The sequence below is a fragment of the Prionailurus viverrinus genome, chromosome B1 (assembly GCF_022837055.1).
Source record: "Prionailurus viverrinus isolate Anna chromosome B1, UM_Priviv_1.0, whole genome shotgun sequence".
Taxonomy (NCBI): Eukaryota; Metazoa; Chordata; class Mammalia; order Carnivora; family Felidae; genus Prionailurus; species Prionailurus viverrinus.
In genome coordinates, this window is record NC_062564.1 from 83203545 (window position 1) to 83217734 (window position 14190).

At 39.5% G+C, this 14190-nt stretch overlaps 1 protein-coding gene and 1 pseudogene across 1 annotated transcript in view; one reads left to right on the top strand and one right to left on the bottom strand.

The window, feature by feature from the left end:
- The window catches only part of FREM3 (FRAS1 related extracellular matrix 3), an 86747-nt gene that overhangs the window by 19522 nt on the left and 53035 nt on the right, over positions 1-14190 (top strand). The window lies entirely within an intron of this gene.
- Positions 11332-11637, bottom strand: LOC125163744 (60S ribosomal protein L37a-like; annotated as a pseudogene).

Below are 14190 nucleotides of genomic sequence, written 5' to 3' on the forward strand. Positions count from 1 at the left end.
TGATTATGATAGCCTGAAAATGGCTGTGGTCTCTGCTTCCTGTGATGAAAGAAAAATGGAATATGCATCAATTGGCACAGCATTGGGAGAAAAGAAAATGGGTTTCTTGAGACAATGACTTTCTGGTCTTTTTAAGCAACTGCATAGAGCTGCTGGAGTTAAATGATTATTTGGGGGAAGACCTGTAATGGATTTCCCATTTCCTTTTTTAAAAAGGCAGTTTGATCTTACATGCTCTGTTAAATTAATAAATGCTGCCTAGCTTCAGAGTCTCGGTGGCCAAAATTGTGTGCGTAGATGAATTAGACATTAAAGGCAAATCCAGTTTTTCTCCTGCGTAGTTTATTTTCAGTAAAATAAATCTGTAGATCTTAACCCAAGAGATCTGTAGATACAATTCAGACGGTCAAGGAACTTGAATGAAAAAAAGTAAAAAGAATATCTTTATAATTACTAACCTCCACCTAAAATACAGCTTTCCCCCCAATTATACAGGTAGGTAACAAATGATAATACCACCAGCAAAACTTATGGCTTTGTAACCAACCAATAGGAATAACAGATATTTTAATATCAAATTATGGGAATTGTAGAGATGTCAAAGTATCCTTTATATTCAATACTACTTTGAAATTTTGGTGATAATTACTATTGGAAATTTTTTTAATAGTCTTATGAGATAATTCACGTACCATAATAATTCATATTCATCCATTTAAAGTGTACAGTTCAGTGGGTTTGGATATACTACATTATTTTTTTTTAATTGTAGTCATATATGTAGCATAAAATTTGCTGTTTTAGCCAGTTTACACATATAATTCAGTGGCACTAATTGCATTCACAGTGTCATACAACCATCACCACTATTTTCAAAATTTTTTATATACCCCAAACAGAAATGCTCCAAGCATTACACAGTAATTCCCCAACCCCTCTCCCCCAGCCCTTGTAATTTCTAATCCACTTTCTGTCCCTATAAATTAGTCTTTCTGTATATTTCACATAAGTGGAATCATACAATATTTGTCCTTTTGTGTCTAGCTTATTTCACTGAACATGATATCTTAAAGGTTCATTCATGTATCAGTATCAGATGTACCAGTACTTCATTTAAAAAAGAAAAATGTTTATCTGAGAGAGAGAGAGAGAGGCAGGGAGGGGCAAAAAGAGAGAGAGAAACAGAGGATCTGAAGTGGGCTCTGTGCTGATAGCAGACAGCCCGATGCAGGGCTTGAACTCACAAACCATGAGATCGTGACCTGAACTGAAATCAAGAGTCAGATGCCTAACCAACTGAGCCACCCAAGCGTCCCTCAGTACTTCATTTTTATCGCTGAATAATATTCCACTGTGTGCATATACTACATTTTGCTTATCCATTCACCTGTTGACAGATACTTGGGTCATATCCACCTTTTGGCTGTTGTGAATAATGCCGTAATGGACACTAGCATAGGAGGGTCTATTCTAGTCCCTGCCTTTCATTCCTTTGGGTATATATATCTAAGAATGGAATTGATAGGTCTCATGGGCTAATTCTATGCTTAGCTTTTTTGGTAACCACCCAACTGTTTTCCATAGCAGCTTCAGAACAAATGTTTACTATTCTGATAACTGTGTTTTAATATAATTGAGTTTTGCATAATTATATCCATTTTCTTGTGTACTTTCAGAAACATTGTCTGAGGAATGGTCCCCAGGCTGTCAAAGGGCTTCCATGACACACACAAAATGTCAGGAACCTCTGCACACTGGCTTCTCTTTTGTTAAGCAAACTGATTTAAATCTGTGAAATCCTGGCAAGTGGTTGATGTCTAGAACTAAAATTGTCCATCATTATAAAAATAGTGATTTTGCATTACCTTGGAAATTCAGTTCAGCTGAGCTAGACTAAGGACTGAACTTTAAAAATGCTTTCAGAATCAAATTTTCTTGGTTGATAACATAATAGGCATCTTTACTAACAAACATGTTAAGAAAACATAATATGCACTTCAATGGGTAAGTACAAGTTCCGGCTTTCAGTATTCTAGAGCATAAGGGCTGGTTGGATGAGTATACTTTGAAAAGCCAGATCGTTCCTGAAATGTGGCTGATTTATCAATCAGTTACAGTGGAGTTCCGAAAAGAGAGAATAAAAAATATGAACGCTTCAACAATTTGCATCCCTCCCATAGAACTATAGTCGATTTAAAACATCATGAAATGCATTCATTCACAGTCTTGTGCAACCATCATCGCTATATATTTTCAAAACTCTTGTCACTTCAAACAGAAGCCACATAACCATTAAACAGTATCTGTTATCATTAATGTGTCATTTATGTAGAGGTTCACTTAAACTCTGTGTTTTTCAATGAGAAATATATTGTAGCCACTTACTCCGTCCAAGCGTTTAAGATTTGGAATATGATTGTCATCAACTATGAAAAGAAACACATAGGAAGAACTTGCCTCAAATTTCAGAAATGGCATAGTTCTGTTCTGACTTAAGTATCTCTTATTTAATTAAATATTTATTGAGTACCTGCTATATGCCAGGCTCATGATATATAACAGGAAAAAAGGCATAGTCCTAGCTGTGAAGCAACTTACAGTCTCATGGGGGATAAGTTAAAAGTCAGGGTAAATGCGGGGCGCCTGGGTGGCGCAGTCGGTTAAGCGTCCGACTTTAGCCAGGTCACGATCTCGCGGTCCGTGAGTTCGAGCCCCGCGTCGGGCTCTGGGCTGATGGCTCGGAGCCTGGAGCCTGTTTACGATTCTGTGTCTCCCTCTCTCTCTGCCCCTCCCCCGTTCATGCTCTGTCTCTCTCTGTCCCAAAAATAAATAAACGTTGAAAAAAAAAAATTTAAAAAGTCAGGGTAAATGCTATATTGAGAGTCAGTTTAGATTGTTATGAGAGCAAATGTGAAAGGCATCTTATTCAGAACTGAAACGAGGCTTCCCAAGATGTAGCCAGGTGAGGGAAAAAGGAAAAGAAGAGTGGAAAGGCAAAACAGAAGAAAGAACAGAGGAAATTTGGGGACTGCCATGAGCTCACTCTAACTGCATGGGTCAGAGAACAGAGGCTGTGGCAGGAGCTGAAGCAGTGAGCAGGCTCCAGACCAGGAAAGATGTTCTCAATGTGTCAGTGGACTTTATCCTGAAAGTGAAGAAGAAACAGTAAAGTTCAGACAGAGCGGTGACGTGATTACCGGGTGCTATGTGCACATAACTTTGCATTATAGAGACTAGATCACAGGCAGAGGCAAAAGTAGAAAGGGGGAGATTGCAGTAAGATAAGTGAGAAATAATGTTGGTATAAGCTTAAGTGGTAGCAATGAGTGTGGAGAGAAGTGGATAGATTTTTTTTTTAATTTGTAGGAGCTAGAATTGACAGTTCTTGAATTTGAGGGAGCAGAGAGAGGAACTCAAGAGTGATGCCTAGGGTCTTCTTTCTAACATTATTATTGTCTCCCTAATATACTGTGTTCTCCCAAAGTTTTAAATGCAAGTGAGCAGCCATTCGCCAGTGACTGATGGTCTGTGTCCTACTGGAACAACAAAAGAGAACAGAAAAATATAACCAGCTCGAAAAATACAAGCCTGATATTGCCTTTTGTACAAGGCATAGAGACTCGAAGAGGCATTGGTAACTGAGACTCATGCTAAGACTGATGTTTTGGTCAAACCTCTTGATTGGGCAAGAGGATAATCAAAAAGGGGGACTGTTGAAATAAATTTCCTAGCCCCAAGATGGAACTGTTTCTGCCTAGGGTGTCACATCAGGGAACTAAACTTAGATAACTTTCGTGTCCCTGTAAAAGCTCCACTTGACCAGAACTGCAGTATACCCAGTCATCCAATCTCCAAATGCCAAGCCAACTCTGGGCCTTCTCACCCCAATCAAGGGTGACTGGGTGACCCCAGCCAATCAGATGTTCTCTATTTGTTTCTTCCTTGGTCTTTATTCTTTATCCTATAAAATCTTCTTGCCTTCCACCCATTTTGCAGTTCTCCAAAAGGAAACTGTTCATTTCATGAAGTGTTAAATGAAATTTGTTTATGTCACCTAAAACAAAACAAAACAAAACAAAACAAAGTGACACCCAGGTTTTTAACGTGGAAACCTGGGGGACATGTTGGCAAGGAATAAGGAGTTCTGCTTGGAAAATATTGAGTGTCAAGTTCTCATTCCAGAGCCAGTACTTACCAGCCCTATGGCTTTGGGCAAATCTTAGGACTTTTTGAACCTCTGTCTAAAATAGAGATGCTGATTTCTGTCTGGTTCACAGGATGTGATGAGGCTCTAATAACTTATGCTTGTGAAAGCCCTTTAGAAACTATATAACTGAAGAGTACTGTGATTGAGATGTGAGTACTTCAGTAACTGACTAAAACCTTATTCAGTGTCATCATTGCTATCCTGAATTACAATTTAGAGATAGGCTTAGTGGGAAAATATAAGCCAGGGAATCAGGAGACCTGAATGTCTGCTAGCTCCACAATGGAGGACTGGTCCTCCTCTGAAACATAAAGTTGTCGAACTCATCATCTCCAAGGGCCCTTCTGGCCCTAAAATTATAAGAATGTTGTTAACTGTTGTCTTGAAATCTATTGGATATCCAGCATGATCTTAGTAGGTCTAAGGGGATTATTCTTGTGGACAGCAGTTCAAGAATTTTCAGTCACCATTAGCCTACTTTATGGAGGAAAGAAGGCTCAGGCTTTCTGAGAAACTATTATTACACAAATAAGTACATATGTGATTAATATGTTACTTGATCAATGTGAATGTGTTGCAGAAACAGTATAATTGAATATGACTAAGGGATGGTAAAATGTGATTCATTTGGTGCAATGAAGAGTCAAGAAGGGTATGAAGTAATTCTAGTATCTCCTATTGGATTTCATTTTATGGATTGAATATATGAAGTTTGATTTCCCCTTGTGCCTTTAATTGCAAACAGCAGAAAATCTGTAAAGTCCTAAACAATTCCCTGCTAGATTATTTTATGCTCTGCACTGCTGAACATAAGCAACCACTCCTGGGACTTCCCCTGCCCCTTAGTTTTGTTTTGTTTTGTTGCAAAATCTATTTATTTACATGAAAGTTAAGTACATAAAAATACATGAAATGTTAATATAATATTTTAATACCTTTATTGAGATATAATTTGTGTATTATACAATTCACCCATTTAAAGTACACAATTTAATGGTGGGGCACCTGGATGGCTCATTCAGGTAAGCGTCTGACTCTTGATTTCAGCTCAGGTCATGATCCTGTGGTTGGTTTGTGGGTTCGAGCCCCAGGTCGGGCTCTGTGCTGACAGTGCAGAGCCTGCTAGGGATTTTCTGTCTCCCACTCTCTCTGCCCTCCCCCATCCTCTCTCTCTCTCTCACTCTCAAAATAAATAAAATGAACTTAAAAGAATAAAGTACACAATTCAAAGGTATTAATATATTCCCAGGATTGTGCAACCATCACCACAATCTAGTTTGCTAACATTTCGTTCCCCCAGAAAGAAACCCGTACCTGTTGGCAGTCACTCTAGTCATTTCCCCTAGCCTGTCATTTTCCCCTAGCCTGCCCTAGGCCTTGCCAACCCCTAACCTACTTCCTGTCTCTATAGATTTGCCTATCGTGCACTTTTCATATAAATGGAATCATGGAATGTGTGGCCTGTTGTCTGGTTTCTCTCACTTAGCATAGTGTTTTCAAAGTTCATTCACATTGTAGCATATAGAAATACATCATTCCTTTTATGGATGAATAATATTCTATTGTGTGGATATACCATTTTTTATTTATCTTTCGTCAGCTGATGGGCATTCGGCTTGTTTCCACTTTTTGGATATTATGAATAATGTTTTCATTTCTCTCGGGTGTATACCTAGGATTGGAAGCCTTCCCCTAAGTTTTAATAACCCAGAGCTTAATATGTGTTCTCACTGATGCCATGGGGAACCCTTTATTACAGTTGGAAGACTAATAATGAATGTCAACTAATAGAAAATCGATTGAATTTCTTTTGAAAACACATTTTAGGGCTAGGAATTTTTTAAGTGTGCACAAGTCAGTTGTTTGCAAGTTTATCATCACAACAGGGTGAGAAATCTGCAGTGCAGTAAGTACGTTTCAGAGAGGCTCGGTAACCTAAGATTGTAGTCTGTTTTCTTTAGAGACTTCATGACTTCAATAATGCTTACTGCAAGTAATACCAGTCATTAATACAGGGTTTGTGTCCATGGGGAGAGGAGGGCAGTGAGAAGACTCAGTAAATTTGGCACAAATCCCTTGAGCAGAGTTTTACTTTCCTATTAACACAAGCTTTTCTATTATGAAGCTTCACGGGGAATTTTTAAGACATCTCTAAGACTTCACGGCTTATAGCCTATAGCTATATGCCCCAGGTCCCTGGTTCTTGCCCCTCCTCAGGACAAATTCACTTTTATATGTCCTTAGGATTATTTTGGTGTGAGGTTTGAGAAGCACTGATGGATGGAATTTTTTTTTTTTCACATGGCTGTGATAGGACTTGAAAATAATTTAACTGGTATTTCCTGAGTGGAGGGCCATGGAACTAGTTGTTAAAAGATGTTGCATTAAAAGAAAAAAGAAAATCCTGTGTTTAAGTAAGTTTGAGAAGTAATGAGAGTAACAAATTTATAGTTCCTTTAATTTAAAACTTCTCAGAGGCCAGAGAGTTCTCTTATCTCTGCTCAAAATGAAAGATCTAGAACTACCTGCCACAACCTTCAAAATTAGACCTGTAAAGCATTTCACAGAAGTTAAACCTTTGCCTTTTATTTTAAAAGTTGAGTCGACCAAAACAATTACAGTAATTAGAAATCATCCCAAATGTTAATTTTAGAGCACTGAGGAGATATTCATGAAAAAGTACTCTCTAGATGTAAAACACTCCAATTTTATGAACCACTGAATACAGTTTTGTCTCCCTGCAATGCTTCTCTTCTCTTGTTTTCTCATGTGTGACAGTGTTGGGATTGGTAATGCCATTTCCTTAACTGTTTCACCTGGCCTGTTTTCTGATAAAATGGCTTCATGCTGGCAGACACATTTTCCATGATTAATTAAGCATGAAAGGGTGATTTTTTTCTACACAATTTCACCTTTCAAGCTTTAAATTGATTTTCCTTTGCAGCTCCAATTTTTCTCTCCTGTGAACTCACTTGTTAGGAAAAAGAGCCCTAAATAGGAACCTGCTGGTGTATGGTATAACGGATATTTGGAAGGGGTCTCTGACAGAGGTTTCTGCAGGGTCTTTTGGTCCTAGTGTCGCAGGATTGTTTTACCACAACACCCGGAAATCGTTGTCTTGCCTCTTTGGAGAATGAAGAGGTGGACACAAAATGAGCAGCAGGCAAAAGTCTATTAGAGTATAAGATCAGAGAGGAAGAGGGGCGCCTGGGTGGCACAGTTGGTTAAGCGTCCGACTTCAGCCAGGTCACGATCTCGAGGTCCGTGAGTTCGAGCCCCGCGTCAGGCTCTGGGCTGATGGCTCAGAGCCTGGAGCCTGTTTCCGATTCTGTGTCTCCCTCTCTCTCTGCCCCTCCCCCGTTCATGCTCTGTCTCTCTCTGTCCCAAAAATAAATAAACGTTGAAAAAAAATTAAAAAAAAAAAAAAAAGATCAGAGAGGAAGAATAGTATGAAAGCTCTCTTTACAGAGAGGGAACATTCAAAAGTGAATGCCCCAGGACTATAGGCAAGCGTCCTTGTTTTATAAGGTTCTGGTCAGCCGTCCCTTCCCTTCCCCCTCATTCCTTCTCAGGTTCTACCCTCATTGGCTTGATAGCTCTAGGTGCTGCGTTGTTCATTCCTGATTGGCTCATTTCTATGGTATGAGGGATGGTCTATGGCCTTACGATCCTTGTGGGTCACACGTTTTATGGTCTACTACTTTTTTTTGGTTAGGTCTTTTGTCAAATTCCTGAGGGAAATTTGCGGGGGAGTAGGTGGTGTCTATCACATTCTTAAGAGAAATCTTACGCATGAGACGGTTTGCTGTCGTCAGACACTCCCAGCATTGTTCCAAAATATGTGTTTTTCCCACCCAGGGACCTCAGGTCCTATCCTTTCCCTGTCTGCCTATTTTATCCTATCTTTTCCTATCGTACTAGCTACAGCCTGTGCCATCAGAACTCAGTTCCCTGCTTGGACCACCTGACATAGAAATAATAGGAACAGCTCTCCTATGGCTATTCGTACCAGCCATTTCCTCTGTGCTTCTCCGATTCCTTCACTTACATATCTCTTTAACTCTGACCTGTGTCATTACTAAGCCGACCATACTCTGCACAGCTCACTGCAAAGTAGTATAGCATAATGCAGTTCAGAAATCCTGTTTCAAGAGTTGTTGTATGGCAAGTTCAGGAAAGTTGAGTCTTCTCTTCCTTCGGGCAGTAGTTCCAAATGCCAAGGAAAACAGGTCACTCCGGATTAGTGGATGTCATTGCTTTACTCATAGTTGCCTGGAAGAAGCTGGTTATAAATCATATGGCAAAACATATAAGCCGCATTTAATGGAAAACAAGTACAGCTAGAAGATTGGAAATCATTGCATTCACTCCAATGTATCTCTTCTTTTTATTCTTACCAACAATCATGTTATTACTTATTCATTTCACTCAAAGTTACTAATGTTAATTTGTAGACAAAAGATTCTTTAATGTGTTGTTCTAAGTCTGAATTTAAATCAGCATCTGTCTTGCTAGCACATACTAGAAAGATTCTCTGCTGGCCTTGAAGAAGAAAACAGCCATGTTGCAAACTACATGTTGAAAGATCCACATGGCAGTCATGGGGTATTGGAGTGTTGGTGGGGTTCATGGGGTTAAGAGCTGACAACCAAGAAAGAATTCTTGAAGATGTCTTTGGTGCAAAAAGGTGATTTTATTAAAGCATGGAGACAGGACCAGTGGGCAGAAAGAGCTGCACTGGGGTTGTGAAGAGTGGCTCCTTGTATACTATGGGACTGTGGGAGGTAAAGTCAAAAGGGAAGTTTCCAAAGTGATTTTCATATGCTAAAGATTCACAGATTACTGGAGGCCTAGCTATTGTCAAGCTAAGGTTGTTTTTCCCTCTAGCAAAGCATTAACACTGGGACGTTAAGGAATTCCTGGACTTTAGACTATTGATGGGATGTCTTTTTTCTTGTAAACTGGTGGTGACTCTTATTAATTTAACCTTTTTTTTTTTTTGTCTCTTCCTGTTTTGGGGTAGCCAGGAGTATCCAAGGAACATCATACATATACCACCTGGGGGTGTGCTAATTTGTACTTTGCCCTCAGCCTGTCTTATGGTCCCTCATCAGCAGGAAACTTCAAGGGACCTCTAGAAGCTGAGGGCAGCATCCAGCCAATAGCCAGTAAGAAACTGGGACTGTTAGTCACACAACAACAGGAAAATGAATTCTGTCAATAATCTGAATGAGCTTGGAAGCAGATCCTTCCTACTCAAGGCTTTGGATAAGGATGCAGTCCAGCTAACACTGTGGTTGCCGTCTTATGACCCTGAGCCAGGGACTCAGCTAAGCCATGTCTGTATTCCTGGTCCATTGAAGCTGTAGGATAATGTGTGTGTGCTTTATTCAGCTTCTAAGTTTGTGGCAATTTTTACATGACAGTAAAGTACTAATACAGGAACCACTCTCTAATAATTATGTCAGAGCCACTTGTGTTTCAGTTTTACTATGTCTTATAATGTATGCCCAGAATATAAAAGAATAGAGGTAACCTTCAGATTTGCTGGATGCTAGGATCAATTATGCAGCTTTTTTTTCCAAGCTCTTCATGTCATTAAGAACAAGCAGGCAGGTATGATATTGTGATTTGTACTAAGAATACATAGGAGTAAGGCACCTGGGTGGCTCAGTCAGTTAAGTGTCCAACCTCTGCTCAGGTCATGATCTGATGGTTCATGGGTTCGAGGCCTGTGTTGGGCTCTGTGCTGACAACTTAGAGCCTGGAGTCTGCTTCATATTCTTTGTCTCCTTCTCTCTCTCTCTGCCCCTCCCCCACTTGTGTGCATGCGCTCTCTCTCTCAAAAATAAATAAATAAACTTAAAAAAAAAGGAATACATGGGACGACTGGGTGACTCAGTCAGTAAAGTGTCTGACTCTTGAATTTGGCTCAGGTCTAATCTCATGGTTCATGAGATAAAGCCCCATGCTGGGCTTTGTGCTGGCAGCACAGAGCCTGCTCAGGAGTCTCTCTCTCTCTTTTCTCTCTCTGCCTCTCTTTCTCTCTTTCAAAATAAATAAACATTACACTAAGGAATCTACTCCTGAAATCATTGTTGCACTATATGCTAACTAATTTGGATGTAAATTTTAAAAAATAAAAAAGGAAATAAGTTAAATAAATAAATAAATAAACGTTTAAGAAAAAAAAGTATATATTTGATCTTCTCCCTATTTTGGAACCAAGCTTCTAAACCTCCTTGAATTCCTGTAAAGAGAATAGTCAAGGTATCGTTTGTTATGTTACTGAGGCGACTCTAGAAAGCACCTAAGGATAGGGGCTGATTAACTGGGGAGCCAATCTTGTGTTTAGAGGGTTAGAAATTTCAGTTCCACCCTTTCAACCCCCCACAACCTGTAGGGAGGGAAAAGGGGCTGAATCAATCATCAGTGACCAAAAACTAAATCGATCATGTCTATGTAACAAAGCCTCCATAAAAACCCAAAGGGCCTATTAATTAGGGGAGCTTCCAGGTTGGTGAACATGTAGAGGTACTGGGAGAGTGGCACCCTCAGAGAAGGCAAGGAAGCTCTGCACCCCCTACCCTGGCTGTTTCTGAGTCATACCCTTTTATAATAAACCGGTAATCTAGTAAGTAAAATATTTCTCTGAGTTCTGTGAGCCACTCTAGCAAATTAGTTGAACCCAAGAGGGAGTCATTGGGACCTCCCATCTATAGCCAGTTGGTCAGAAGCACAGGTGACAATCTAGACTTGCAATTGTCATCTAAAGTGAGGGCAGTCTTGTGGGACAGGGCCCTTACCCTGTGGGATCTGATGCTCTCTTGGGATAGATAGTGTCAGAAATGACTTGAATTGTAGGATACACAGCTGGTGTCAGAGAATTGCCTGGTAGTATTGGAAAAATTACACATTGGAATTGGTGTCAGCATCATAGCAAACATGCATGGTCTTTACCTCAATCCATCCAACTCACAACACCCAAAGGGACTGAATGTGATGTCTTTCTTTTTTCTTTCCTTTCTTTTCCTTTTCTTTCTTTTCTTCCTTCTTACTTTCTTTCCTTCTTTTTTTCTTTTTTTTTTTTTGTCTGTTACATAAACTAACTCATTTATTATAGACTAGCAATGTTTCAAATGGTGGAGCTGCTCCTGGCCTCTCAAGTCCTTCAGTCTTCTGATGGCAGATGTTACTGTGATGGCAGAGGTAGTGATGTAGGTCTGGGTACTACCTGCTGCTGTTTTCATGCAGGAATCACAGTGCCAGATCCCCGCAGCTTGTCTTTTCATCTTGGTTTAACCTAAGAAGGAGCAAGTGTACTTGGCTTGCTGACTAATTTCAATTTTCTTCACCATTTTCCTGAGGGAGGCACTATAATGAGTTCCATGTTTACTGATGATTCCAACCTTCTTGGTGCATTTAGCCATGTCATCACAAACTAGGTCTGAGTCCAGAAACTGAATGGGATTGATTTCTACATCCCATTACTTTTGCTAGCTCTGTTTTCTGTTGTTTGTTATGGCTTTTAAAACTCTTTATGTATTATTCTTTTCTTCTAAGGGCAGGAAAAAGTCCATTTGAATGAATAGTTTAGTTCTTTTTAAAATCACGTCTTTAGGGGCGCCTGGGTGGCGCAGTCGGTTAAGCGTCCGGCTTCAGCTCGGGTCACGATCTCGCGGTCCGTGAGTTCGAGCCCCGCGTCAGGCTCTGGGCTGATGGCTCAGAGCCTGGAGCCTGTTTCCGATTCTGTGTCTCCCTCTCTCTCTGCCCCTCCCCCGTTCATGCTCTGTCTCTCTCTGTCCCAAAAATAAATAAACGTTAAAAAAAAAAAATTAAAATCACGTCTTTAGAGCACACCAGGAAAACCAAATAAACAGGGAAGAAACTGGCACTCTGCACTGGTTTAATATGAAGCACAAAATGGTGAGATGCTATATGCAGTTGGGGACTAATGCAAAAATACAAAAGATAGAAAAAATTTTAAACTGTTAGTCATTCAGAGACTAAAATAAATGTAGTGCTAACAACTGGTCCATTGAAATGAAAATATAATAATATTGACTTAAAGTCCACAATTCCATTAAGTGCTTAACTGATTCTCTTGCCCTGTAGGTCTGTCCCTTCCTCTCCTCCTTTATCTTCTTAGAGGTATAGAGAGAAATAGACTTGATTTTAGAGTGTTCTTTCTTTCTTTCTCACAGGTCAAGTGACTTTCTAATGTCCTTATTGGGTTCTCACAATTCTAATTAATATAGAACCCGGGTCTTTCTAAGGTCCAATGAAGTCGTTAATAAAAGAAATAGATATATAACATTTAGTTGGCCACTTTACTAATCAGTACCCACTGAAATGAAAGCAGTTACTCTCTGTTAGTAAATGAATTCTAGGGCTCTCCAGATCCCAGCATCCTGTGCTGTGCCTCTGAATGTGCGCATCCCTATTACGGGCACCAGGGTGCTTACCAAGTGCAACTCTGAGCCATCTTATCTGAAGTATTTGGTTTTTGAGAATTAGGATGTTGATCTTTTGTAATGTGTTTTCACCCATCCTATGAGCTCCTATTGAATTCACAGGAAATCAAAAGATTCTATCTCGCTTGGTTTATGTACAGCAAGCCAAATGCTTGAAGAAATTTAGTGGATGATAGAAAAACTGTCTAATGATGAACATTAAGTCTTTGTTTCCAGAGTCTGTAACAATTAGAGGAAAACTAGCAACATTTTAAACAGGGGGGTGGGAGGGGGACATGTTTTAAAAACCATTTAAGAATTCTGTTGTTTTTTGTTTAACACTGTGGAGTTATATTGCTATCTGTGCTTCTGGAACACACACACACACACACACACACACACACACACACACACAAACTAGATAGAGTTATCTCCTATTTAAATAGTGAGTAATATAGAGAATATGAATGTTTTTAAAAGAAATACTGAGACCACTGCAGTGGTCAAATAAAGGAGCACTGAGTTTAGTGACTTGCCAGGCAAGGAAATACACATCAGTGAGGAAATTCAGGGTGGTTCACTAAAGAGGAGAGGTCAGGGACCCATGTATCCCAGAAAGGGGAAGTTCACTGTGTTTGTGCTAATTAGGGACCAAAGCTTACATACAAGAGAGGGTGAAATGACCCCGTAGTACTGATATAACTGCTTAAAACAAGTCACATTTTTCATTGGTCGCAGAAGACTCTTCATTTGGGTCTGGTGAGGATCTAACATACCAATCATTGTTCATCTTTAGCTGGTGGGTGCTTTAAATTCATAGCAGTTTCAGCTAAGGCTGTTTAGAACCAACTGTGGGAGATACAACATCCACTTTTGATATCTCCTAGGCAAGAGCTGTCACAGGTACAAAGTTCATTTATAGTCCCTCCTATTAATTTTCATCTATCTAGACAAAACACAGTGATTACAGAAGGATAGGCAAATTATCAGATTTTCAGGTCTATACCACAATTTTGATGAGGGGGGCTAATTTTATAAAATATCACTGTCTTTATCAGAGTCCCTTCAGATTCCTTTTGTTACAGAATCATCAGATGGTTGGAATAGTGATGGTGCAATGTTTATGATTCTGTTAACAATTGACATGACAAGAGCAATACTTAGGAACAAGGAGAGAAAGAGCATAACTAATGTATATAGAATACCCCCAACTAGCTTCCTGTTTTACCAAGCCCAAGCCATGAAAGTAGATGTCACAGATTGGTTTGTTCAATTTCAACAACCGGTTGTTTTCTTCTAAGTTTTATGCAAGTCCCATGAACTGGTCCTAGAACTTACACCAAGAAGCAACAAAAGATGCTAACCAGTGTGAAAACAGAATCTTGATTTGCCATTAAACAAACTGGAGCAATTCTGTTATCTATACTATCAAAGCAAGTACATGGAGGCTCATGTATTAACAATCATGTATTAACAATGTATTACATATATAGTTTCATATGCAATGACAAACAGGTGAGAGAAAGATTT